Consider the following 26,860-nt stretch of genomic DNA (forward strand, 5'->3'; position numbering starts at 1 on the left):
TCCTTCAGTCTCTTGAAACATCAAGTGCCTGAGTCCCTCTATATCATCCTCCTCTGGATCTGTGCTCACCTTCCCGCAAGCCATGGACTCTGGGTACCCTGACTCATAAAAGTATTGCAGGAACTTTTCATCAATGCATCCTTTCCACAACTATCCTGATGTGAAGAGTATTCTTTTGATGGCATATAGAGCCTTGGTTAGCTGTCTGTCACCATATTTGAATGAAAAATTACTACTAAATTGTTCAGACAGTACGTCCTAGTCCCCAGTTTCTCTTCAAATTTCTTCCTTTATGTACCATGCTTGAGGGACTGTACCTAGGGTGTGTACAAATATGTGTACCCATAGCTCCTTTGGGATCCATTCCCCATTCCATCTGTTTTTTCTTCTTTCTTGTTTCTGGGGAAAAAGTCCCCTCTATATTTTACAGTCTCTCACGGTTGGTCCCTTTCCTGCTTGAAACTTTCTCTTATGGCCTTCTTGATCTTATCCCAATCATGAAGGGCGTTGTGTTAAGATCCCCACCACCATGGTGGGGTTTCTTGCAGTGAAATGTCTAGCAATGGTACCTTGTGGCTTTCCCTTATGGTTCTATCAACCTTACTTAGAAATACGTCTACCAAATCTATGCCATGGAAAGTAGGATAATCACTTACCTCTGTCCCAATATAGTTGATGCAGCATATTGTAGTGCAACTTATTTTATAGACTTTGTATCCTCCTTAATGGCAAGCATCCCATGCATTCTCAGATCCAACCTATGAGCTTTGTATACCCCTCCAGCTAACTGACCGCTCCTCCATGGGATTGATGTAATCTTCCCTCCTCCCTGTTGTTAATTGGTAGAGATGGTCTAGTGTTCCAGGTTCATCTCAGTCATCTACTAGTTCCATGAATCTTGGCCCTTGGTACGGATCCAGTGGTTGTATTACCCACATCCCTTCCACCTCAAAGATCATCAACTCCTTCTTGAGATCGATGACAACATAATTCTCATAAGCCCAGTTGATGTTGAGAAATGTTAGGTAAGGATATTTGTCCCCCATTATATCTATTACCTCAAAGTTTGCATGTGTCTTCACCCCTGAGACATCTACTTCCACATCTTCCAAATTCCGATGGGAAGAATGCAATATTGGTTAGTCATCCACAACTAGATTGGTGAGCACTTCAACTGTGGTTTTCGCAGTGCTTCCCATGTTTTCTTGGGTAGAATGTTAACATCTGAACCCAGGTCCAACATTGTATCTTTGATATGGAATCCTACCACTTGTGCATAAATTCAGAACTCCCTGCCTATTATTTTCTTGTTTCTTCGGACTCTTCTCGTGTGCTTCTCTAGCATATTTATCGAGATTCCTTCTTCCCCAATTTCTCCTTCTAGCAAAACTGCTTTCAGACTCCTACATAGCTCTCCTAACATCTGATCATTGTCAACAATTTGCAAGAACAATCTAAACCATTCCTCAATCGGGCGGGAAATAGTGGGCTTTACTAAATTTGGCACCTTGTCCTTCTAGGATTCCACCAAGTTTTCGAACATTTTTGCTGCCTTTTGATAGTATTGTTTCTACTGTCCAGGGTCGTATGATTATTTTGGGGAATCTACTAAAACAATTGAGGGTTTCTCTAATGCACCTTGGTTAGTCCACGTCTTCTTTCCTCCTCTGGTGACTATTTCTATATTGGATAGTGGAATTATTTTAGTAGCCCTCGGTTCTGCATTGATCAAGTTAGTGCCCCGTTTCCTGGTTCGTTCTTCCCATCTTGCGATCAACTCGGGGCAATCCTATGTTGCATGTGCATTAACCCAGCATTGAGAGAACCAAGGTCTTCTTGGAAGAGGAAAGTCTCTGATGACATGCCCCTCCTGGTCATAGTTGTAGCATCGCACAGGTCCCCTTCCCCCTGTTCTTCCTCCTCTCATTCATCCTCCTACTCCTCACCCTCCGCAAGTGGTCTCATTGATCCTGAAAGTTGACCAGTCTAGTCGCTCCGCTAGTGCATCCAATACTTGACACTGGTTGGTGTGATGAGTCGTGGACGTGTAGAACTCACAGTATTTATTGTTTAGTATGGTTGAGTACTTCTGCAATATCGAGCACAACCATGGTGAGTGTCCATAGCTCCTACAGACCTCATAGTACTTTGGTTGGGTTCGGCCCAGAAATATTCCTTGCAATCCTACCTTCGCAACCCTAGCCATAGGCAGAGCCCCCATGGTCCAACAGGCCCTGATGTAGGATTTGTGCATCTTAGCCTCGGGCACTCAGTCGCGACATGACCCCCAACCAAACAATGGGTGCACCACACGTTTTGTCTCGCTCGACGAACTGGCTGTAAGTCTTTTTAATTTATCTATTAGGTTGGCTATCTGGTGCTGGAGTCCCATGATCTATGGGTCTTGTGACCCTACCTTCCCCCCCCAATATTCATGTGGGTATCCTGCCATCGCCTCAATGCGATTTTCCTACTCCAAAGCATCCTGCAGGGTCTCAATATTTTGTTGTGTTAAGGGCATCCGGGTAAGGGATAGGAGGGCCTTGATAAACCAATCCCTCTATTGATTGGGGTCTATGGTGTAACTCAACTTACTGATCATATCCTTGAACCTCTGCTTCAACTCCCAGGCGATCTCTCCATCCTGCTGCTTTATATCCCACAACTCTGACAACCCTTGCTGATCTATCTGTGGAAGCTTGAATTCTTGAATAAAGCGCTTCTTGATGTCATCCACTGTCAGATTCTGGTTTAACTCTGCCCATTTAGTAAACCATCTCAAAGATCTCTCCCTAAGGATGGTCTATAATTCGATCAATTTCACATTGTCTGGCATCTAAAGAGCTCTTCATATAGCTTCACATAGGTACCAGTGTTGCTCCACATCCTCATTCCCTCGACTAGATAACTCTGAGTATCTCATAAAGGATCCTACCATTATGGCTTGAGCATGTGCTAGAAGCACAAATCCTTAGGTCCCAGGATTTTGAGATCCTTGCAATCCTATATTACTAATACCACTATTCCCACTATTATTATAGGTACGAGAATATGTTTTATATCTAACATGCATACTATGTATCTGTATTTCTTTAAGAAACTTAGCAACAAATTTATCAAGACTATTGTAAAGTACTAGAGGAAGGTTGGGGTCCACGTTACCTAAGCTTCGAGAGGTTGGATGCTTAATTTCATCTGGAGCATTACCCTCCACAAATAGTGGTCTCATAACATCACACATCTCATCTTCCATATCTTCCTTGGGATTACTGTGATCACTTCCATTAGACACCTTCCCTGCAACTGGGGAGGGAGGGCTCCTACCGCCTTTTGGGCTTCCGTCTGGCCTATCTATCTCTATTCCTTTTTATGAGTTCTCCACGATCTCATATCTTCCTTCTAAACCCCTCAACACCGCTCCTTATTGGTGTGATCCCTCCGCATGCTCCTTCATTGCCTACATGGCCCTTTCCTGCCACATTTTTGCTATCAATGCCCTCCTTTGCGCTCTTACTTCCCTAGCCCTTCGTGAGTCTTCTACATCCATACTTTCAACGTCATCACAGTCCCCCATTCAGTAAAATTTCTCCCCTTTGATCCTTCCCCTAGCACTGGGGTTTTACACTGCCATTCTTGACTCTTGGAAAGAAATTAAACCTTCTTCCGCCATCAAAATTTTAATCCAAAGAGGCACTCCCTTCAGCAATTTTCCTCTCAGCCTCGATCTGAACATAGAATCATCCTTCGAGAAGGGATAATAACTTTCTGCCTTGAACTCAGCCATGTATCCCTCTAGAGTAGTCTATACCCAAAAATCTATCGCTCTTTCCTAATCGATGTCTAGGTGGTTGAGCACTACAAGATCAGCGGGGCCCCAACCATGTCGAGATGGTTGTTGTCCTTCCGAATGACCCTTCACTTGCAGTCTCTGTATCCAATCATATATTTCTTCTAGGAAGTTACACCAGAAGATCTCGTACTGATCGCTTGTAGCTTCTGAATACAAGATCTCTTCATTCACCTTAACAATAGTCTGGCTTCAAAGGACAACTTATTGTGACACAAACCAATCCACATGTTCATCCCACCAGTTTTGTATTTCTTTCTTAAAAATCCTCGATACCATATTTCAAACCCCTCTTTTTGATTTCAGGTCCCGGCAATGGAACCATTTGTTGGCACGAAATGACAATAGGGAAGAGACCCTGGGTTCAGGCTCAAGGGGCCAACAAGGAAACGTTGTAGTCTAGGACAATGCCAACAATTTTGCCTTACCCATAGGGTAAGGAGTCTCACCTGAGGTGTGTCGCGGGTGAATTTAGAAGGGGCTAGATGGGGTATCAAGGAAATGAAAATAACATACAACAATAGCTCATCACACTCAATTCTCTATACTATCCAATACTGTCATTCTACTCATACCATTGCAGGAAACTACCTAGCTATTGATCATTCATTTAAAAATTTAAATAACCCATAAGGAACACAACAATACAATATGGAACCCAAACTGCTTCTTTCATTAACTAGAATATAAGAGAGTACATGATAGATTACAAAAGGCTCGAAGCCTATTCATCAAATACAAAAAGAGTACATTCTCATAGAACGCAACTAACAAGAATGGACATAAGTAGAGTAGAGGATAGTCCTCACCTTTCCGCAACTGATATAGCTCTTAGGATCCTACCCTTGCTCACTTGCTTCATCACCAACCCTTCCTTGTGCTATCTTTTTCCTTTTATCCTTTGCTCTATATTCTCACTGCTAGTTCCGCTCGACTGACTCCACCCTCGACTGCCTTCTATTTCCCTTGCTCGGCTGCTTTTGTACTCTTCCACCACCTTGCCACAACTGTCTGCTCACTCTCAGTTCCTATCCCTTTCCTTTGCGTGTCAGCTCCGCAACCCGAACCATTTTCCCCGCCACCTGTTCTTTTCATTTCTTTTCACCAAAATCCAAAATTCAAAACGAAGGCCCCAACATAGACCATGTTATCACGTTGTGTGGTTGTTTCTGGGGTATGTTACTCTAGAAAATAGGCCTATAACTTAGGTTTATTTCTATTCAAAATTATTCTTCTCCTCTGAGTTTATGAGGAGGTCATTTTATGTATAAAAAATGCCCCCTAAAGTGTGAGGTCAAAGAAGAAAATGATGGCCAAAATACTTTAAAAATTGTAATTGAAGAGAGAGAGGATCAAAGCTTCAGAACTAAGGGAGTCTTTAGAGAAACAACATATGTAAGAAATATATAAACATATCCTGAGTTGGGAATGCCATGGTCAATAGTAAAATCAAAGTGATGTCCGTTGGAGGTATTACTTTCATGTCCATCGATAGGCACAAATGTGGAAGTGTGTCATAATCTGATCAATCTGATGAGTTGCCTCTGATAACAATAGGCACAGCTTGGGAGAGGAAACAAGGAAGTGATGTAAGCCTCTAACAAAGCTCTTGGTGGCCACTTCTGAAAATAACATATTTCTACACATGTGAATAAATAAGTTGAATTCGAACATGTGAAAAATCATTTGCTTACGAGTGAATGATGAAAATTGTTAACAAACACAATGATGACCACCGATAAGGATGACGGTCTCCAAGATGCACAGTACAATCTATCGAATGTGAATAAAATGTGTTGACAATGAATACTCGTAGAGTCATTCAACAGGGAGCCAATGACGAAAACCCCCAATCAAACGTTCGGTAACCTTCCACTAGGGACTGCAAGTTCCAGGGTGCTAAAAAGCTTTTGAATCTACTTCCTAGATAAGATGCTGAAGTCAATAGAAATAGATCTGCCAAAGGTAGGAAATGAGGTGTCCTAAATTAATTGATGTGAAATGGGATGAGAATGATTATGTTGGAGATAGTTTAAAGCAATGGGGAAAACTAATTGTGGGAAAATAGGCATCTGAGTGAATGGTTGATACAAGAAACAGAGAGTAAGCAGATCCCTTGAACAATAGTAGGTACAACGTCAGGGTAACCAGGAAGCTTAGAATCAAGAACACCAAAGAGTGTTAGAATACAAGGATACAGGGACATCAAGGTATAAAGGCTAAACTCATAGGATGGTAAGGTTTAAATAGAAGCTGACAAAAGAGGAATTTGTTGAGGGTGTGGCATATTCAAGGGAGTGACAAAAATATTGCTACCAAAAGATCCTTCAGAATATAGATAGCGAAGGCACTGTTATGTCCAATTTTTTCCCCATCTGATTAAGTTTAACAATTCTAGAGGGTAAACTTGGTTGTATTTTCACATTTAGATAGTCTAAAAAGAACGTAAATATGACTCCAAGGGGGTAAATTTGTCATGGTTGATGATCGGGTACGACAAAGGGTTAATAGCATACCTGACACAGTTCCTTTTTCATAAGTTAGTCCATTGAGTCAAGATAAATTGATAAAACTATGCTCAAATAGTTGTCTTCCTCATTTTGTTGCAAGTAGGAGGGGATGGAGTAAACTCGATATTCTTCATAAAACATTTAATAGTCAAACGAAGAAAATTTGTCGTATATTTTTCAATTTTGAGAGAGAGAAAAATAGATTAAAATAATTTCTCAAATATTCTTCATAGGCTTTTTACGAGCCCGAAGAATATAACTTGAGGGTTTTTCGTTTAAAGAGCGAGAAAAAGTCCCAAAAACGAATATGTTCATTCCAAGTAAATGGTGATGAATGCTACATAAAATCACTTAAAATACATCAGATCATATGCAAATATTGATAGAATAGTTATCTGGTGCATTTAGAAACAAAGTGGGAAAGAATTGCTAAGAAAACAAGACTAGCTGAGTTGAGTCATACCTCAAGAGTGGTTATAAGAAGGGAAGCAGGCCCTCATTTGCACCATTTGAAGTTGGTGAGAGTGCTTTGGAGAGAGAAAGGAGAAAAACTTCCTGAAGCAATTGTGAGTGTACTAGGCAACCATTCCAGCTTCCGTCAGTTCCACGTAAGAGTATTGATCCTTAGCTTTCATTTGATTCCTTAATTTATGTTTTTCACTGGTTAATTTACATTTTTAGTAATGCCCTTGGTGGCTTGGCAAGGTAGTGAGGTCATCCAGACCAGGGGGCACATTAGCACACTCTTCCCACAAAGGAGGAGCATGTTAGCACGATCTCTGAAGTGAAGGAGGCCGCGTTAACTGACCAATCGGTAAGAAAAATAAAAAAAAATGATTCCTAAGGAAATTTTGTTGCCAAAATGCTAAATAAGTATTCTTGTGATGCAGAAATTAGCTAATCAAGATGAGTCTATGGAGAGAAAGAGCTCATGACCATGAGGAACTACAAATGCTAAATTATCCAGCATGTTTAGCTACTCTAGATGATGCAGGGTTCTAAAGTATGCTAGACTTGACCTGATGAAAAGTCAGGAGGACCTCTTGAGTTGGATAATCCAATGGTGGGATGAAAAATAGGGATTATTCAGGATTTGGGATCATGAGCTCTCAATTGAGTGAGATGACATCTATATCCTCAATATTTTATCATGCAGGGGTGCATGAATAAACTTAACATGAGGGAGAGAAAATCCGAGGACCACGGTGGATTTGATCCGAACACATTTCATAGCAGGAAGTCAATTGGCCAGTAACACAATTCCAGTAGATCATCTACCTTGAGTTGGAGCAACAGCAGAGGCCACGACATCCTCCAAAGAGGGAGATGACACACAGATTCTTCGCGAGGTTGCTAGGAACCTCGAAGGATTGAGCATAGGTGTGTCGCCTCTTCCCATGAGAGAGATACCAACCCATATGTATCGGCACACACTGGGTGTACCAGAGTGGTTTTTGGTGCCCCTTAGGAGGTTAGCGAGAGAAGTGATATGTTACCATGAGCAACAGACTCAACAGGAGTAGAGGATAGCCATAGGGTGTCAGAGCAAGGCTTAGTGAAGCCATTTTGTATAATACACCCAAGTTTTGGGAATGTTTTCATGTAAAAGACTAGAAATATATATATATATATATATATATATATATATATATATATATATATATATATATATATATATATATATATATATATATATATCTTTTGGCGATTTTGTGGTGTATTTGATGTAAATTTTATAAATGAAAATGTACATTCATGCATGTGACTAAAGAGAATGTGGAAGATGCCAATCCAATACATATTTTTCCAATGAATTAGTTAACGCATTAGATTCTCTTAGAATGTGTTCATAAGTAAGAAATTCAAACTAATGTTCCAAAAGCCTTACTCTTAAAATGTGACATAATAATATCAGATTACGAATGTGATAATGATTGGTCAAATGCATAACTACCAGCTGAGATTCTAACTTCACCACTAAATTGGAGATGTCATGAGATATAGCTTTAGTAAGGAGTTCAATGACTGACATATACTTAGCAATATTGTTGGTGGCAGAACCAAGGAAGACCCCTCCGAAACTAAGTAGTTCTAACTCAGGTGTGTAGAGAACCCAAGTCTGATGCAATGTGTCATGTGTGACGACTGGAACCATCCACATATTTGACATTTGGGAAGAGTGACGTGGAAATTTGTGCAAAAAACAACATGCACATGAGACAAATAACCATCCAAAGCCAAAAATATCCAGACACACCAAAAAGAAACAAAAATTATATACATAAAATTACAAAGCACATGCCTAATAGAATACTAGGTGAAATACTTCTTGAGATACAACCTATCACAAGGCTCTACGAGTGGGATTTCATCATAGTATTGAAATTCATAGGATCCTTTAGAAATAACCTTAGTGAAGACATAGCAACCGGGCCATAATGGTTGAAGAGTTCCTACCCCTAAGAGATCGTTTTTTTATCATAAAGTAGGACGAGATCACATTCTTGGTAAGAATGAGGCTTGATATGTTTATCATATTTAGCTTTGACTCGGTCCTTGTGTGCTTTGAAAGCTAGTGCAACATATCGAAGAGTCTCATCCAAATGATTGAGAGAAAGCACTTTTCTTCAGTAGTGGTATCGCATAGGAGTTTAACGCAGAGTTTAAGGGAGGGAATTTGACACTTGATAGGTAAAACTGCATCCAGGACATAACCAAGCTAAAATGGCGTGAAGCCTGTAGTGGTTTTTTCTAATGTCTGGTATGCCAAAAGTGCATAATTTAACATTATATTCCATCGGGTTTTTTTATTGTCACTAGTCAATGGATCATGGTCTTGAGGACATCGTTAATGGCTTCAACCAGGAAATTATCATGTGGATAGTAGGAAGAAGAATCATTTTGATGAAAACCAAGCATAAAATTTATATCAAACATCATATGATTCTAAAAGTGTGAACCATGGTCGGTCACAATTGTGTGGGGCATGCCGAAGTGACAAATGACCTAATTGAACAAGAATAAGGTGGAAGTCTCCCCATCATCCCAAAAAGTGGGAATGGATTCACCCCATTTTGTAAAGTAGTCTACGACAACAACAATGCAGTCATGACCATCAAAGGAAGTGGAGTTCCAAGTGATGAATTCAATTCCCCATTTAGAAAAGGGGATGATAGAGACAAATCCGTGTAGACGAGAAAGGGTTGCGCACGTTTTCTTTGTATAGACTTGAAAAGTATGACACCGCTGAACTACATTAATATAGTATTTGAATAAAGTTGGTGTTGGGTCCCTATAATACTAGTGATTACCCCATTATTATTGTAGTTATACCCCTTATTTATATTGTTGTGCCCCTATTACCCCCATGTTGTTATTTATGTGCCCCATAGAATACCTCTATTGTTATTTTTGTGGCTTTATATTATTATTGTTAGGTCGGCTGGATTATATTGTGACTCCTTAGACTCCTATATATAGAAAGGAGGTTTTGTCATTTGTATCATCAAAGAATTGTTCATTTATGTAATGTAAAGGAGGTTTCCCCCTCTAAGAGGCTGAACTCTAAGGCGTTGATCTATCTTTTCTATCTTTTCTTGAGCTGGTTTCATAACATTTGGTATCAGAGCTTTGTATTCTAGGGTTTCGCTGCTCCAAACAGGTCATCGTGGCATTTTCGCTATAACTTTTTTTTCTGTGATGTTTCAGAAGTCACAAAAAAAACCCATTTGAGAAGAAATCTCGCTGAACCTTGGGTCCAAATTTCAGAGCTTTTTGCGCGATATTTGCGGAGATATGATCTGAGGAAGTTGGTCTTTTTGCAAACTCCTGAATTACATTCAAAACAGGTGACCTACGGAAAATCATCATAACTTTCTCTCTACGGATCGGATTGAAATTTCGTAAGAAGGTATAGAAAGAGGACGGATTTTAGTTTCTTGTATGCATGTTTCAGATTCAAAGGTTGAAACAGTGACTCGTGGCACGTCGTACAAGTTCGATCTACTGAACTAGTCTAAAAGCAAGTCACTGTGGGAGATTTCACATAACTCTTCCTTGGAGAATCCAATTTGGGTCAGACTTGTGGCATTGGAAAGAGGATGCAGAAGGCTACTACAGATCACAATTTCAGAACTAGATGATCTGAAATTACAGAGATACATCAGATTCAATATCAGGCTTCTATAAGGTGAAAAAGGTGTGTAGTTTTGTTTTTATTTTTTGTGTAAGCTTGGTTTAACGGAATTCAAAGGGCATAGTAAAGCATTATTATCGGTAACTGATGCCCCGAGGAAAGAAAATGCAAAAACCTAGTAAGGAACTTGAAATCTCTAGCATGACTCATGAAGAAGAGGGAGAAATGCTACATGATATATCAAAATTACAAGAACAAGTGCAACAAATGTCACGCTCACAAAAGCTAACAGAAGCTAAGATAAGTGGCATGGAATCTAAGATAAATGGCGTGGAATCTAAGATAAATGGCGTGGAATCTAAGATAAAGGGCATGGAAGCTAAGATGGATGATTCGAAGACAGATTTGAAGAGAGACATGGCAGATTTGAAGACAGACATGGCAGATTTGAAGACAGATTTGACAAGTTTTCTACAAGAAATACTTACTAATGGTGAAAAGGTTGTAAAGGAAACTCATGATGTGAACAAAAGCAATGTTAATCATGATTCCATAGATGCTAATGTTGGATCGAAGACCCACCATATTCCAAAAATCGATATGAGGAAGTTTGATGGCAAGGATCCCACCACATGGATATTACAGATGGAGCAGTTCTTCGATCTCAATAATGTGCAAAACACACAAAAGGTACGTATGGAAACTGTATATTTGGAGCCAAATCAGTTTGTATGGTATCAATGGCTTTTCTCTCGTAAAAAATTTATCACTTGGGCAATTTTTACGGAAGAATTGATAGCACATTATGAAGATACAAAAAGCAACACTTTTTTTAGCCAATTGATAAGTCTCAAACAAAAGGGGTCAGTAATGGAGCACATTGAGGAGTTCCAAAAATTGAACAAAAGGGTAAAAGATATTCCAGAGGAGCATAGGATTGATGTGTTATAGGGTCTTTAAAGGATGATATCCAACATGATGTTCGCCTTTGGGAACCTGATTCATTAGAGAAGGCATTCAGGTTAGCAAGAAAAATGGAAAGAAAAATTATGGCAACCAGGAAGCATACCACTCACAACTATAAAGACGGAAGCGTTGTTGCCCCTAGTCTTCCACAACCTATAAGGTTGACACCACAACAATTGGAAGAAAAAAGAGCAAAAGGGCTTTGTTACAGTTGTGATAGCAAATACACTAAAGGTCATAAGTGTGCTGAGAAGAAATTATTCTACATAGATTGTGAAGAGGAAGAAGAAAAGGAGCAAGAAAGGTCAAAAGAAGAAGATATACTCCAGGAACAAAGCCTAGATGAAGAACAAATAAATCCGACCATATCTTGTAATGCATTGGCGGGAATTACCACTCCTCAAACCATCAAGATAGAAGGACAAATCAAGAAGAAAAAGGTAATAGTGTTGATTGATTCAGGAAGCACCACAATTTTATTCATTGTAGGGTAGCAAAAGAATTGAATTGCTTCCTATATCCAGCACCAGAGTGTCAAGTGATGATTGCAAATGGAGGAACAATAAATTGCTCTGGAAGGTGCCATAATATCAAGCTATCCATGGGAGAATATGTATTGACTAGCCCAATGCTTTCCATTCCAATGGGAGGTGCTGATGTTGTACTAGGAGTCCAATGGCTACAATCCTTGGGTACAATAGCTTTTAATTTTCAAGAACTTTTCATCAAATTTTCTACGGAAGGAAAGGAAGTTGAATTAAGGGGTATTGTAGGGAAACCAGGAAAGATAATCAGCTTTAATGGTATGACAAAGCTTCTAAAAAATGAGCAAAGAGGTGTAATTGCACAATTATGTTCGCTAGATGTTTCCACATCGGAATCATCTATTTCTCCAGATCTCCAAAAAGTCTTGGACAATCATTCCAAGGTATTTGAGACTCCCAAAGGTCTCCAACCTATGCGTGATCATGATCATGCTATTCATCTGATTCCAGGAAGTGTTCCTCCAAACATCAGGCCGTACAGATATCCCTATGTCCAAAAAAGTGAAATTGAACGTATGGTTGCAGAAATGCTAGAGGCTGATATAATTCAACCAAGTCAAAGTTCTTTCTCTGCTCCAGTAGTATTGGTGCACAAGAAGGATGGATCATGGTGCATGTGTCCGGATTATAGGGAGCTCAACAAGCTCACTATTAAAGATAAGTTCCCCATTCCTGTCATTGATGAATTACTGGATGAATTGCATGGATCAATTTACTTCACCAAGTTGGATCTTCGTTCGGGATATCATCAAATCAGAATGAAGATTGAAGACATTCTGAAAATGGCATTTAGAACTCATGAGGGTCATTATGAATTTTTGGTCATGCCTTTTGGCCTTACTAATGCACCTTCAACATTTCAAGGTTTGATGAATTCAATTTTCAAACCATTCCTTAGAAAATTTGTGTTAGTATTTTTTGATGATATACTAATCTACAGCAAGTCTTGGAAGGATCATGTTGAACATGTTGACAGGGTGCTACAACTATTGGAGGAGAAACAATTATATGCAAAAAGATCCAAATGTTTCTTTGGAGTCCAGGAGGTGGAATATTTGGGTCATATTGTATCTCATGAAGGAGTTAAGGTAGACCCTAGAAAAATTAAAGCCATTAAGGAATGGAAAATCCCCACATCCATAAAGCATCTGCGAGGATTTCTTGGGTTGACAGGGTATTATCGCAAGTTTGTTAAGAATTATGGGAGAATAGCAGCACCTCTAACAACATTATTGAAGAAAGATGCATTTTCATGGACTCCGGAAGCAACAAAGGCCTTTTAACATCTTAAAGAGGCAATGTGCCAAGCACCGGTCTTAGCTACACCGGACTTCACAAAAACCTTTATTGTGGAATGTGATGCTTCAGGAAATGGAATTGGTGTTGTTCTAATGCAAGATGAAAGACCCATTGCTTTTGAAAGTCGTCCAATCAAGGGAAAGTTTTTAAGCAAAGCTATTTATGAGAAGGAAATGTTGGCAATACTCCATGCACTTAAGAAATGGCGACCCTACCTAATGGGAAGACACTTCAAGGTAAAAATGGATCATGATAGCCTTAAATACTTTTTAGAACAAAGATTATCCTCTGAAGAGCAACAAAAGTGGGTCACAAAGATGTTGGGTTATGACTTTGAAATCATCTACAAAAAAGGGAAGCAAAATGTGGTGGCAGATGCACTCTCAAGAAAGGATGAGGATGTGGAAGCATTGTTGTGCGCCATTTCTATTATCCAACCAGATTGGATAAACGAAGCAAGGGAGGAATGGAAGAATGATGAAGAAGTGTGGGCACTTATTCGAAAGCTACAACAAGATTCCAGTACGTCTGATACATTTAGCTGGCAAAATGATTCATTATGGTACAAAGATCGCTTATACCTCTGTAAGAATTCCCAGCTAAAACAAAAGATTCTTATGGAATTGCACACTTCTCCCTTAGGAGGGCACTCGGGATTTTTAAAAACTTACCACAGGGTTAAGAAGGAATTTTTTTGGGATGGCCTTAAATCAGATATTCAAAAGTTTGTGGCGGAATGTTTGGTTTGCCAACAAAATAAGGTTGAAACAATTAAGACACCAGGTCTATTACAACCTTTATCCATTCCAAGCCAACGTTGGGAGGAGGTTTCAATGGATTTTATCACAGGTTTACCCAAGTCTGAGGGAAAGAGTGTCATCATGGTGGTAGTTGACAGACTTACAAAGTATGCACATTTTTGTGCATTATCACATCCATTTAAAGCCAGTACAGTTTCTACTGCATTTATGGAAACAATTCAAAAGCTACATGGAAACCCAAAGATTATTGTAAGTGACAGAGATCCCATTTTCACTGGAAATTTTTGGACAGAATTATTTTCTTGTCTTGGTACTCAGTTAGCTCATAGCTCATCTTATCATCCTCAATCTGATGGGCAAACTGAGATAGTAAACAAATGTTTGGAAGGATATCTTCGTTGCTTTGTATCTGATAAACAGACACAATGGGTCAAATGGTTGCCTCTGGCTGAATGGTGGTATAACACTTCCTTCCATACAACAACAAAAATGACCCCATTTATGGCACTTTATGGGTATCAACCACCATCCATCACATCATATTTAAGAGAAAATTCTAAGTTTCAGGCAGTGGAACATCACATCGAACATCAAAAACAAGTCCTCCAACTCTTAAAGGATAACCTTGTGTTGGCACAAAATAGAATGAAACAACAGGCAGATCAACATCGCAGTGAAAGAAGTTTTGATGTAGGTGATTGGGTATTCCTACGGCTACAACCATATAAGCAAATGTCCCTAAATCAAGCTAAGAAGGATAATAAATTATCACCAAAGTATTATGGTCCGTACAAGGTGTTGCAAAAGATTGGTACTGTGGCATACAAATTGGAGCTTCCTGCAGCTTCTCGATTGCACCCAGTTTTCCATGTTTCATGTTTAAAGAAGGTTATAGGTGACAAGCTCCCAGTGCAAACAATATTGCCAGAACTTGATGAGGAAGGAAAAATTATATTGAAACCGGAAGCAGTCACAGAAATAAGAACTCGACAGCTACGAAATCGATCAATTTCAGAGTATCTTATCAAGTGGAAGAACTTATCCGCTGAAGATTCCACATGGGAGGATGCGAATTTTATGCAGAAGTATCTAGAACTACTCAAGCATTGAGGACAACACTTTTTTGAAGGAGAGGGGCATGTTGGGTCCCTATAATACTAGTGATTACCCCATTATTATTGTAGTTATACCCCTTATTTATATTGTTGTGCCCCTATTACCCCCATGTTGTTATTTATGTGCCCCATAGAATACCTCTATTGTTATTTTTGTGGCTTTATATTATTATTGTTAGGTCGGCTGGATTATATTGTGACTCCTTAGACTCCTATATATAGAAAGGAGGTTTTGTCATTTGTATCATCAAAGAATTGTTCATTTATGTAATGTAAAGGAGGTTGCCCCCTCGAAGAGGCTGAACTCTAAGGCGTTGATCTATCTTTTCTATCTTTTCTTGAGCTGGTTTCATAACAGTTGGCCAGTGGTATCCTGTGCACAATATTTTTGGCCAGTAGTCATGCCTAAAATGTGACCGCCACATGCCCTAGCATGCCAGTCATTAAGAACTTGTTCTGCTTCGGTAAGGGTAAGACAACGTCGAAGAATTTCATCAGTGCCACGATGATACAAAGTATCAATGAGCACCAAGTAGTGCTTAGCGTTGTGGCGGATGCGAAGACGATCATTTTACAATAGATCTAAGCAGAAACACTGGGTTTGGAGATAGACAAGGATGTATCGATACCAGGAATCAGTAGGGTGACCAAATAAATAGATTCATCTAGCATAGGGTCATGGGCTACTTCATCTAGATTTACTCTGGGAAGGTCCGACAATAATTCTATGAAGACTAAGGATTTATTCACCTTGGTAGTGGTCAAAAACCAAATTGAATTGCTGGAGGATGACATGTAGAAATTTTGAATAATATGACACTTATTCACAGAGATTATCCCGATTATACACTATTGCAGAATGCATGCATAATACATAACCTCCTCTACGTTGATCATCAATTTAGCAGCATTAAAAACAATGAAACATCAATCACATGCGCACATTAACACAGTATGTAACCCGAGGAAAGCATACAGCTGAAAACCCCACACTATCTGTATATTATATTGATTGAGAACATGTAACAATACATAGTACAATACTCCTCACAAGTACTCAGTACTATCTCCACCTGTTACACACAAACTAGCTCAGATCTGATGCCTCAAATCTCCTCCACTGTTTGCCTGCCTCCACTAGGCAATCCTGCAAGAGAATAATGTTGAATGGCTGAAGCAAACTCGTATTTCCTTGGCTGAACCACGCAATCCTCATTGGAATTACTCAATCCTACTGATTGTGCAAGATCTCATGCACAACTATAGTCACAACTGATAGCAATCTCAACCTCTAACACCTGTCTCCAATGAACTGTCCATGCACTGAGTTAACTGATGTATTCTTTAGTTTCTTTATGAGTTAATAATTAGTGAATTAATTTAACAATTAATTCACATAACTCATCACTAGTGTATTTGCAGTTTGACTAAATATAACTAGTTTAACCAAGTCAAACTAAACACAACTCCATCAACTCCACAATCAACTCCACCAAACTCAACCACTTGAGTTCTAACTAAAGTCCATCATGCAATAGCTCAACTGACCCATAAGAAAAGCGTATTTCCTTCTGACGGTTGCATGTGCCACATTCGTAGCTCGAATTAAAGTCCTCCAAGAGGATAAGATAATGTTTATAGTCCAAATATTATTAAGAGCTAATAATATTCGACTGTTCTATTTTTAGCCTGGCAGTCTAAAAATAGACTCCGCCCATATGTATAAAAAAAGAAGTCCATCTATTTTTACCAACATGACCAATCATCCATAAATAGCATCCTGCAACTCATATACCATGATCCATATGTCTAAAAATAGACTTTGCGCCAAAAATACCCTGCGGGCCCCTTAGTGAAGGCGACTCCTTTCCACTAAGCTCCATCATCTTGTTGCATTTTCAACACTCCCTCTCAACAAGATATGGATTATCTACAACCCCTATCTTGCAACTCTGGAATGTTTTGCATGCAACACATTTTCCCGGTCCACTTGCTCCAACAACACTTGGAACAAAAACACTCCCAACTGACCACTTTGTTGGGCTAGGAACATACTCTGATGCTGAAGCTCTACCTGCTGCTGATAAGTGCTCCCTCTCTGACATCTGTTCTACTGTAACATATCCATGCATCTCGCACCATTTCACACCTCTCTGTGCCATCTAGCACTGTGCAAAACACTTGTGCCTCTCGCATTGTTGCAGCCTGCTAGCTATGTGCTGTCCTGGGATTCCCTACATTGTCACTCCCTCTGCTGCTCCATCCGCATCTGTCTCTACCCAATCAGTCAGTTCCTGCTACTCCACATCGGGGCTCCCATAGCAAGGTCTCATCGAATAGGTTGGGTACCTCAAGGATCCTTCCCCTCCTCCTTGGGTCGATCAATCCACATCAACCCACCTCCTACCTGGAGGTATGGCTGCATGCGATCCCTCAGCCCACCTGGCTCGAAGTTTCCCCCTACTGGAGGTCTCTGCATGAGTAGATGTCTCTACTTGATCTCCTCTTAGCTTCCCTTGTTGTGGCTGCTCCACAACCTCCTGAAGCTGTTGCACCAATCGTGGCTCCTCCAGAATCGTTTGAGACTTCTTCTGGCTCTACATGTTGAGAGGTAATATACGCTCCCTCTCAACCACTAAGTCTCCATCAGTTGCCTCGCTGCTCAAGGCTTTGCATGCATCTTGAACCTCAAGAGCATACAGGTTCTTGACCCGTGAACCAATCTACTTCACCTGTCTAGTGATGATGTGTCTAAGGAAAACCTTTCCCTTACTGAAGACTACATCATAGCCTCCGTCTTCCAGCATTGCGATCGACACCAAGTTTCTCTCCAGTCCTGGTACATACTTGACATCGGTCAAGGTAAGGCGAGCTCCATGCTCCCTCTGAAAAATAACCGTGCCTACACCTGAGACACTATACTTCTCATCATTACCCATCATTATGAGTATCTGGAGATCTTTCTCCTCCAAAGTACTGAACAAACTCTTGTCAGTGGTCATGTGGAAAGAAGCTCCACTGTCAAGAAACCAACCACTTCCCACCATGGATGAAACCATGCATGCGAAGAGTGTGAAATCCAACTAAAATTGTGAAGCAAGTGCCTCACCTTCATATCCTTCCCCAGATCCCTTCTTGGACTTCTTCTTTGGGCAATTAGTAGCATAATGGCCCAACTCATGACAACGAAAGAATCTCACCTTCAACTTGTCAACCTTCTTCCCATAACTGGAAGAACTGGATTTGAAAATAGAACCCTTCTCCTTCCCCTTCTTCACCTTACTCACTAAGGCACAGTTCTCCTCATCATGCATGCATGAAAAACTCTCTGGTGCTCCGTCTGATCTCCTCCTGCACAAGATCCGACCAAAGTCTCTCCCATCCTGGCAATTTCTCCCGACCATTGATAGAGTCCTGATAGGAATGCCAACTCTTCGGAAGACCAAGGAGAGCCAAGCTCACTAAGTCCTCATCATCGACAGTCACCCCCACACTTCCCAGCTCATCCCCGCATTGGGTGAACTTCGTGAGATACCTGGGCATACTGTCTCCATTCTCACACTTAATGTTTCTGAGTTTATCTTTGAGCGCCAGCTTCCTCTGATCACTTTTGCTTTGGAATAGATCTGTCAACACTTTCCACATCAAGTATGGATAAGCCTTTCCATGCAGGCTGGATACAATGTGATCCTTCACGCCCTCCAATAGAATCCTTCGACACTTTGCTATCTTCTTTTGCCAAACCACAACGTCAGCAGCATCAGTAGGCTTTGGGACCTCAGCCTCTATGAACTCCTTCAGCCCATTGTCATCTAACACCGCATCCATCCTGTCTTTCCATGCAATATAGTTCGAGCTGCCCTCAAGAGCATACTCGAATCGCAATCCGTTGAAAGACATTGCAACGTTGACACCAAGAAAACACTGCTGCAAATTCGAATTCCACCAGCTCCAAAAACTCAACTGCCTCTGATCTAAAATCCGTGAGAACAAAGTATTTCTCTTACAGAGATTGACTGTATGGGCATTCACCGGATATCTCACCTTCCCAAAGAAGGATGAATCTAGAGGCTACCTGGCCCGATTACAAACTCTGCCTGAAGAAATAAAATGTAAACACTTTCTAAATAATAGATATGATGATCAACAACTCTGATACCATGTAGAAATTTTGAATAATATGACACTTATTCACAGAGATTATCCTGATTATACACTATTGCAGAATGCATGCATAATACATAACCTCCTCTACGTTGATCATCAATTTAGCAGCATTAAAAACAATGAAACATCAATCGCATGCGCACATTAACACAGTATGTAACCCGGGGAAAGCATACAGCTGAAAACCCCACACTATCTGTATATTATATTGATTGATAACATGTAACAATACATAGTACAATACTCCTCACAAGTACTCAGTACTATCTCCACCTATTACACACAAACTAGCTCAGATCTGATGCCTCAAATCTCCTCCACTGTTTGCCTACCTCCACTGCGCAATCCTGCAAGAGAATAATGATGAATGGCTGAAGAAAAATTGTATTTCCTTGGCTGAACCACGCAATCCTCATTGGCATTACTCAATCCCACTGATTGTGCAAGATCTCATGCACAACTATAGTCACAACTGATAACAATCTCAACCTCTAACACCTGTCTCCACTGAATTGTCCATGCACTGAGTTAACTGATGTATTCTTTAGTTGCTTTATGAGTTAATAATTAGTGAATTAATTTAACAATTAATTCACATCACTCATCATGACGCTCCACTTGGAATACTTTCCTCCAATAACTTGATGAGACAAAATGTGTCTCATGGGATTCTCCAAGGAAATGACTGTAGTCTGATGCAATAGGATGTAATGTCAAAAATGATTGATATTAAAGGTTATCTCCAGTGATAGTTTTTCCACATGTGAATACCGCAATTTAGGCCCAGAAAAACCTTTTGAGAGGTAGTAAACCACATGCTCACTATGATCATTATGTGTTTGAACCTGTTGATGGTGCTGGACCCGCCAACATTCAAGGAATCATAGTAGTATGAAGTCCCAACTAGACCTCACACCGTTTGGTCTGGGAGTCCCATCCAGTATGATAGCCCGGTTTCCATTGTCTTAAGGATTTGCCTCAACTCTTGCTTGTCAGCACAGGAGAGTGGTTCTCTTTGTCTTCAAGAAGTGAGGTTCATGTGCCTAGTGAGTGTAAGTGTCACTTGTGTCAATGGTTCTTTCACTGTCAAGGGAGAGGTTGAGAGTGAGTTCCAGGTTGATTGGGAGCAATCCCAACACTGCTAGGAACACACAACACAACAGGACATGCACAACTTCTAGTGGAGCAGTCCACACGGATGTGGAAGTCACAAAATACAAGGTGAGATAGCACGTACAACACTCACGGAGTAGTCTGAACGAGTGCAACAGTTGTTACAACAAGCTTCATGTGAAAGGTCTGTCTAATGTCTGGGAGAGCAACTACATAGACGAGACAATGTTAACAACATATACAACACATTTCCATTAATAGATTATGTATTACAACAAACGAAGTCGTTTAGATGTAGAACATAGGTTAAAGAAACATGCATTACAAGTGATAAAGAGCAGTCTTAAAACAAATGCAATACATGTATGAAAACGTGTTGGCTTGTTAGCATGCTTCTAAATTAAGCGAAAGTTCCAAGACATGTCGTTACAATATACATCACTAACCCCGAGTGTTGGGCGTTGGAGCCACTACTTGCTCCTCAAAGAAAATATTATAGACTCTCTTGGCTATGTGGGAGGAGTTGAGGTGAAAATTCCTTTCCATGTTCAAATGAGGAAGCATTTATTGCCAAAGGGTGAAACTGACCCTTGTGGTTGTTCGACCACCCTCATGACCAATCGACTTCCATGAATTTTTGACTTACATGACTCTTTGTTCAACAAGTGGGTCACTTAGACTTCCACCTTACATCACATTGATTGACAACAAGCCCATAGTGAGGATCTGCGTGACATGACTCATGACATGACTCGACATGACTTGACATGACAATGCTGGTACTTTCGTGCCGCTAATGGAGTGCATGTCAAGCTATAGTGTGGTTGGGTGATGGATGTCTTCATGGTGTATCATAACTTCACCTCCACATAGCAAAGTGTGCAGAGTCTTCGATGGTCCTTGGTTCGCTTGGTGAAGCTTTAACATGTTGTTCCTTGCTTGCATGCTGGAAGGCTTGATAGGCTCATCTCTTCGCAAACGTGCATGTTGGTCATGTTCGTCTACTTCGCATGCTTCATTCATTCGTCCGTTGGTGAACCTGTCATTTTGCATGTGCTCCTTCATTCATCCCATTCGTCATCTTGCCATATTAGTTGGTGTACCTGTACCCGCAGTCACTCATGATGAGACGACATCAAATCCAAAACCTCCTAGTCTACCACGACACATGATCATTCGGATGCAAGTGACCGGGAGAGGCAGTGAGGCTAAGATGCGGGATGGTGGTTCTCGGAAACTGCTGATGAAAAATGCGCAAGAGTCACTGAGAGATGGAGACAAACAATTTGAGTCAACAGTGACTGTCTGCAAGATCTGGTTCTAGTGAGAGGCAAAATTGTGCAAATTTTGGGAGGAACAGTCCGGGCTGTTGGAAGGAAAGGCAGGCATGCTCTGCGCATTTTTCAAAATGAACAAGCAGTGGGACTAGACAACCAGATTTGCATAATTTTTCATAGGAATGGGTTGGGCTGCATGAAGGGTGAGCGGGTAGGGATTGCGCAATTTTTTTGGGGAAATGCCCAGAGGGTGGAAGCCAAAACTGTGAAATTCCCAGAGGGAACTCCCACTTGGCTGCTGGAGTCACTGGCAGCCAAATTTGTGCAATTCCCAGAAGGAACTACCAGTTGGCTACCTAGGAGACTGGCAGCAAAAACTACACAATTCCCAGAGGGAACTGGCAGTCTGCTGTTAGGGGCTGCTAGCAAGGAAAACTGCACTAAGGCTGGGAGGCCGGCTTGTTGATCATCTTTGCACAATTTATGAGTTAAGCTAACTGCTGGGTAGTGGAAGGCCTGCTCATGAACATTGCGCAATTTCTGAGATGAACATCTGGTCGACTATCGGGATGACTGACTCGGAAAACTACGCAATTTTCTGAGGGAGACGGGGATGGGAACTTGGTGTTTGTCCAACATATCTATGAAATTTCCTCATTCAGTTGAGTGGGTGAGATCAGTGGCCTCTATGCAATTTTTGAGGGGAGTCAGTGCTGGGGTGACTTCCGAGTCTGACTGTCCAGGTGGCCAACATGAGAGCTGATTGAATTGCTTGCGGGCAGCACAGCTTGAAAAGACTAGCTTGGTGCTTCTATGTTGTTCTGGTTGACAGTCGATCGAGTTGATTGTAGGGTGATGGTTCGGTTGTGAGAGGGGAGTTAGGTCATCAGAACATTCAGCAAAAATGGCTAAGTGTGTGAACAATCGAAAGATGCATAGGTGATCATACGAACACACACTCACATGACTTGACGACGAAACAACCAAACCATCTAGACACACATGTTCAACAAGACTGATCGACGGTGTAAGCGACAAGCACAAAAATCATGATTGATCATTCATTAATAGAGATGACTCTTGTGCGACAGTGAATGTGACTTCGTGTGTGAGTGCAATAGATGCTTTCATAGCGAACACGACAAGCACATATGAAGCAAAGACTTTGAGCATAAAGAGAACATGGTTGCAAGCATGACTTAGACATCAGCCTATAGAGACTTGAATGCAATGAACAATCAAGGCAGATGTCAAGACTCACACGAGCTCGTGGATTGAACCCGAGTGTGTGTATTCATCAAGTGAAACTCTTCAAGGCAGGCTCCGAAATTGGTGCAGGCCAAAATTTTGGAGGGTGTTTGTAGTCGCTACAACACTTGGTGACACACTGGTAGAGCTCCAACTTCTCTGTTTCGGTTCATTTCTAGCACAAGGCCTTGGTATTTTGGGGAGTATTGAATTGTTGTGCGGGTTACTTTAGTTTCCCCACTTACCCCATGTACATTCATGGTTCACCCTTTGCCAACTCAGTCAAACACAATCAAGAGTTCAACTTAGATCTCAATATTTCGAATCCGGGTAAGGCAGTTTAGCTCGTGAGTTAAAGATTTTCATGGTATAAGTTTTAATCTCTCATGTTGCCTGGTTTCCAGTAGGCCTGGACAATACCTCGACAGAGTCACACAGGAACACACACATTGCTCCACTGCTAGCGAGCCTGGTCAGTACCCCAGTGGAGTTGCATGCATCACCTCTCTGCACAGGAAGCCTTTCTCTTCTTTCGCCTTTGTATATTTCAAGCGGATTGTGCCTAGGCACTTATTTATTTTTGGGGCAGAAGAGGGATCCCGACTTATTGAGATCAGAAGAGGTTGTTCCTTCAAAGAAGCATGTAAGACTTCTAACATAGGTTTTCACGTTTAGATTTTCCCCTTCTTTGTTTCTACTAGTTGGATGAGCTTGAACACACAGAGGAGAAGGTTGAGTATAGGCATGGGGCTTCCCAGTGTGGACACAGGTTCATGGTTGGACTGAAAATTCCCTTGCAGATGGTTCGTATTTTCCGTCAGGACTTCATAGGCCAAAAGTTACAACCAAGCAAAGTTTTAGCCACATACTCTATTCAAAATCGAGGACGTAGTAGTTGGCAACTCTTATTTCCAGAAACAAAAATAGTTTTATATCAAACAAACAAAACGAACGTGAAAAAAAATAGTAAGCAAAATAAAACAAAGAAAAATCAAAGATAATAAGCAAAACAAACCAAATGAAACAACAAGCAGAAAGCAGACTATGTACATGGCACAGGCGCGGCCTGTCCTACTAAAAATAATGCTTGAGATCTTGGCCATTGGCAGGAAGGTTTTCAATCCTCCTGCCCAGTGATTGAAAATGATACATGTGTGGGCCCAGCCTCTCATAGACCAATGAAAATCCACTGGGCTCTGCTACCAGAACCTGGTGGCATTCCAGAAGACCTTCAAGTGAAGACAACACCACTGTTTTAGGTATTGTGTGCAACATGGGCTCGGATGATGGCACGGGGTAGTTGTTTTTATTCCAGGAAGGGTTCAAGTTTCTAAAGTCAATGTGTAAGCGGATTTTCCCAGATTTCTTATGTGCAAGATTTAAATTAGAAAACCAAGTATGATGATGAACTTTGCAAGTAATCCAAACACTTAAAATGTTAGTCAATATTTTCGGTGAAAGGAGTGCAAACAACATGTATGTGTTACCTATTCTTTGCTGCAATGACTTGTCTCCTCCTTTACATGGAATCTCATGTTGGATTGCTCATGTGCCATGTGTACTCAAATCATCATCTACTCATGCAGACCCATCCTCATACTATTCGATTAAGCGGTCAATGATTTGTCATTGTTGTAGTGTGTAGCTTGTACCAAGATTGGCCATCTTTGGATCGTGGTAGGTTCTCAGGTTGCTCTGTTCATTGGTATTGTTGGTCTTTTGTCTGTTCAGCATGAGTGCTTCATATTCAACATCATTGTTTGTGCCTTCAAACTTCAAAAATCTTGAAATCATACGTTGTTCATTATTTTGGATGGCTAAGATACACTCGGTCCTTGGGCCATCATGTGTTCCCGACTTGTCAAGGCTCATAGCCCACAACTCATCTGTACACATTCCATTTGGCATGATGGTACTGATGCTACTACCGTTGTTGCCGCTATTTCTACTATCGAAAAAACAAACTGTACAAGTTTCATTATCATCAGTTGGGTGAGGAAGGAGTCCCAACTGCTTGTCTGATGAGGTTGGAGCTGGCCATGTAGGATAACACTCCAATGTCTTTTCCAGGAGGCAGTTGCCAAACATGAGTTCTGTGAAGGCCAACGGTTCATTCTCACCATTAAGGGGAGTGACATTGTGTTTCATATACCTCTCGAATAACACCCGGATTTGGTTTCATATGCCCTTGTATGAAAGCCACATGTAAGACCAATCTGTACCGAAATATCCATCTAGCTTGCTAGACCAGTTTCTGCTGAGTAGAAGACCATATGCTTTTTGTATGTCCACAACAACTATGTTGATGCATTGGTGAACTCAACCGTCATGGGATAGTTGGATGATCACATCTCGAAGTTCACCAATGGCTGGTACTGATGTTCTATCAAGTTGGATGATTCTTGTGGATGTTTCGCTCCATCATGCATTGATCTTCTTAGCAATGGAGAGCGGCATGACATTGGCTGTCGTGCCAGAATCAACCAAGTAGTTGTGAAAATTGTAGTTGAAAAATTCGAATGAAAGCAGGAATGGGGGGAAACTTGAGTTTTCTTCTTCCATTTGGAGTGTATTGAGCATAGTAGATAGTGATCCGGGAGGTGTGCTTGCTCCCTTGCTGGTGGAGGTTGCGTTGTCCACTGTTGTTTGTCCCAATGCACGTAGCAAGATATCTCATTGACTATGTACTTTAGCTAACTCAAACAAACTGATGTTCACCTAAGTTTTCTTCATGTTGTCAACTATGTTGTAGTCTAGAGGTGGTAGACTCACCTAGGTGTCCAGGGTGGAACGGATGTTCGTGTTTTCCGGTGGAGTGTTCTGCAACTTGTTGCTCATGGATGTACTCTTATCTACCATTGTCTTCCCGAACGAGGCAACTAGTTGATTGGCCTTCTTTATTAGTTGCCTCACTTTCTCTTGCATTTCCCCAAGTGTAGGGGCAGCCCCTTTACTCCTAAGATTGTAATGATCACTTTGCTTTTGGGGATCCTTCTCGATGTTTGTCTTTGAGATTACTTGCGAGCATTGATAAGCATTCACTACATGCCCAGAACTTGGTGTTCCGTCAGGTGCAACCTCTTCACTATCATTAGTGTCTTCCGGCTGCTCCTACATATCAACTTCCACATCAAGTGTATGACTGTAGACTAAGGTAACGACTCGCTTCCAATCTGAAAAAGAGTTCTCGGGGTGGAACTCTTCATGGAACGAACAAAAATTAGGGTTAGCACAATGCTCGAATGAGGCTGTTGATGAACTGCTTGCCTATCTCTCTCTAGGTGGATGGCAGCTTGTGAATGTGTCCATTTTCTATTGCTTGAGTTCAAACATTTTCGTGGCCAATTTTTTGACAAGGCGAGTGAGGGTCTCAATATCAGTTGCTTCCTTGTCTCTACCCTTGCTCATCGTTGCTTAGGGCTTTCTGCTCACATCCTTGGAGTATTTCGTTGATTCATCATCCTTGATGAATCCAATTGCGCAATTCTTTCTCAATAGCAATAACCTCTTCAAAGCTTTCTAAAAGTGTTGGCTTCATAGCTCGCTTGACGAACTGTGCAATGGTGGTCAATAGTGTAGATGTATAATAATAAACAGTGATGGAGTCATGAGGTTTAGTGTCTACTGCAAATTTGTTCAATATACACATAAACCTCTAGTTGAATTCTTTCACTTTCTCTTTTCCCTCCATCTTGAGGCTTCCCAATTCCTTGAGCAACATGGCTGGGTCTTGTCATCACCAAACTCTTCGAGGAACATACATTTGAAATAACCCCAGTTCTGTATGGAGTTGGGTGGAAGGATGTGATACCAAGCAGTCGCGCGGCCATCTAAGGTACATGGGAACAATATACATGCTACATCATCATAACGTACC

The sequence above is a fragment of the Pinus tabuliformis genome, chromosome Q, assembly GCF_031772625.1.
Source record: "Pinus tabuliformis cultivar Carrire ecotype Pingquan chromosome Q, CPIR1, whole genome shotgun sequence".
In the NCBI taxonomy this organism is placed as follows: Eukaryota; Viridiplantae; Streptophyta; class Pinopsida; order Pinales; family Pinaceae; genus Pinus; species Pinus tabuliformis.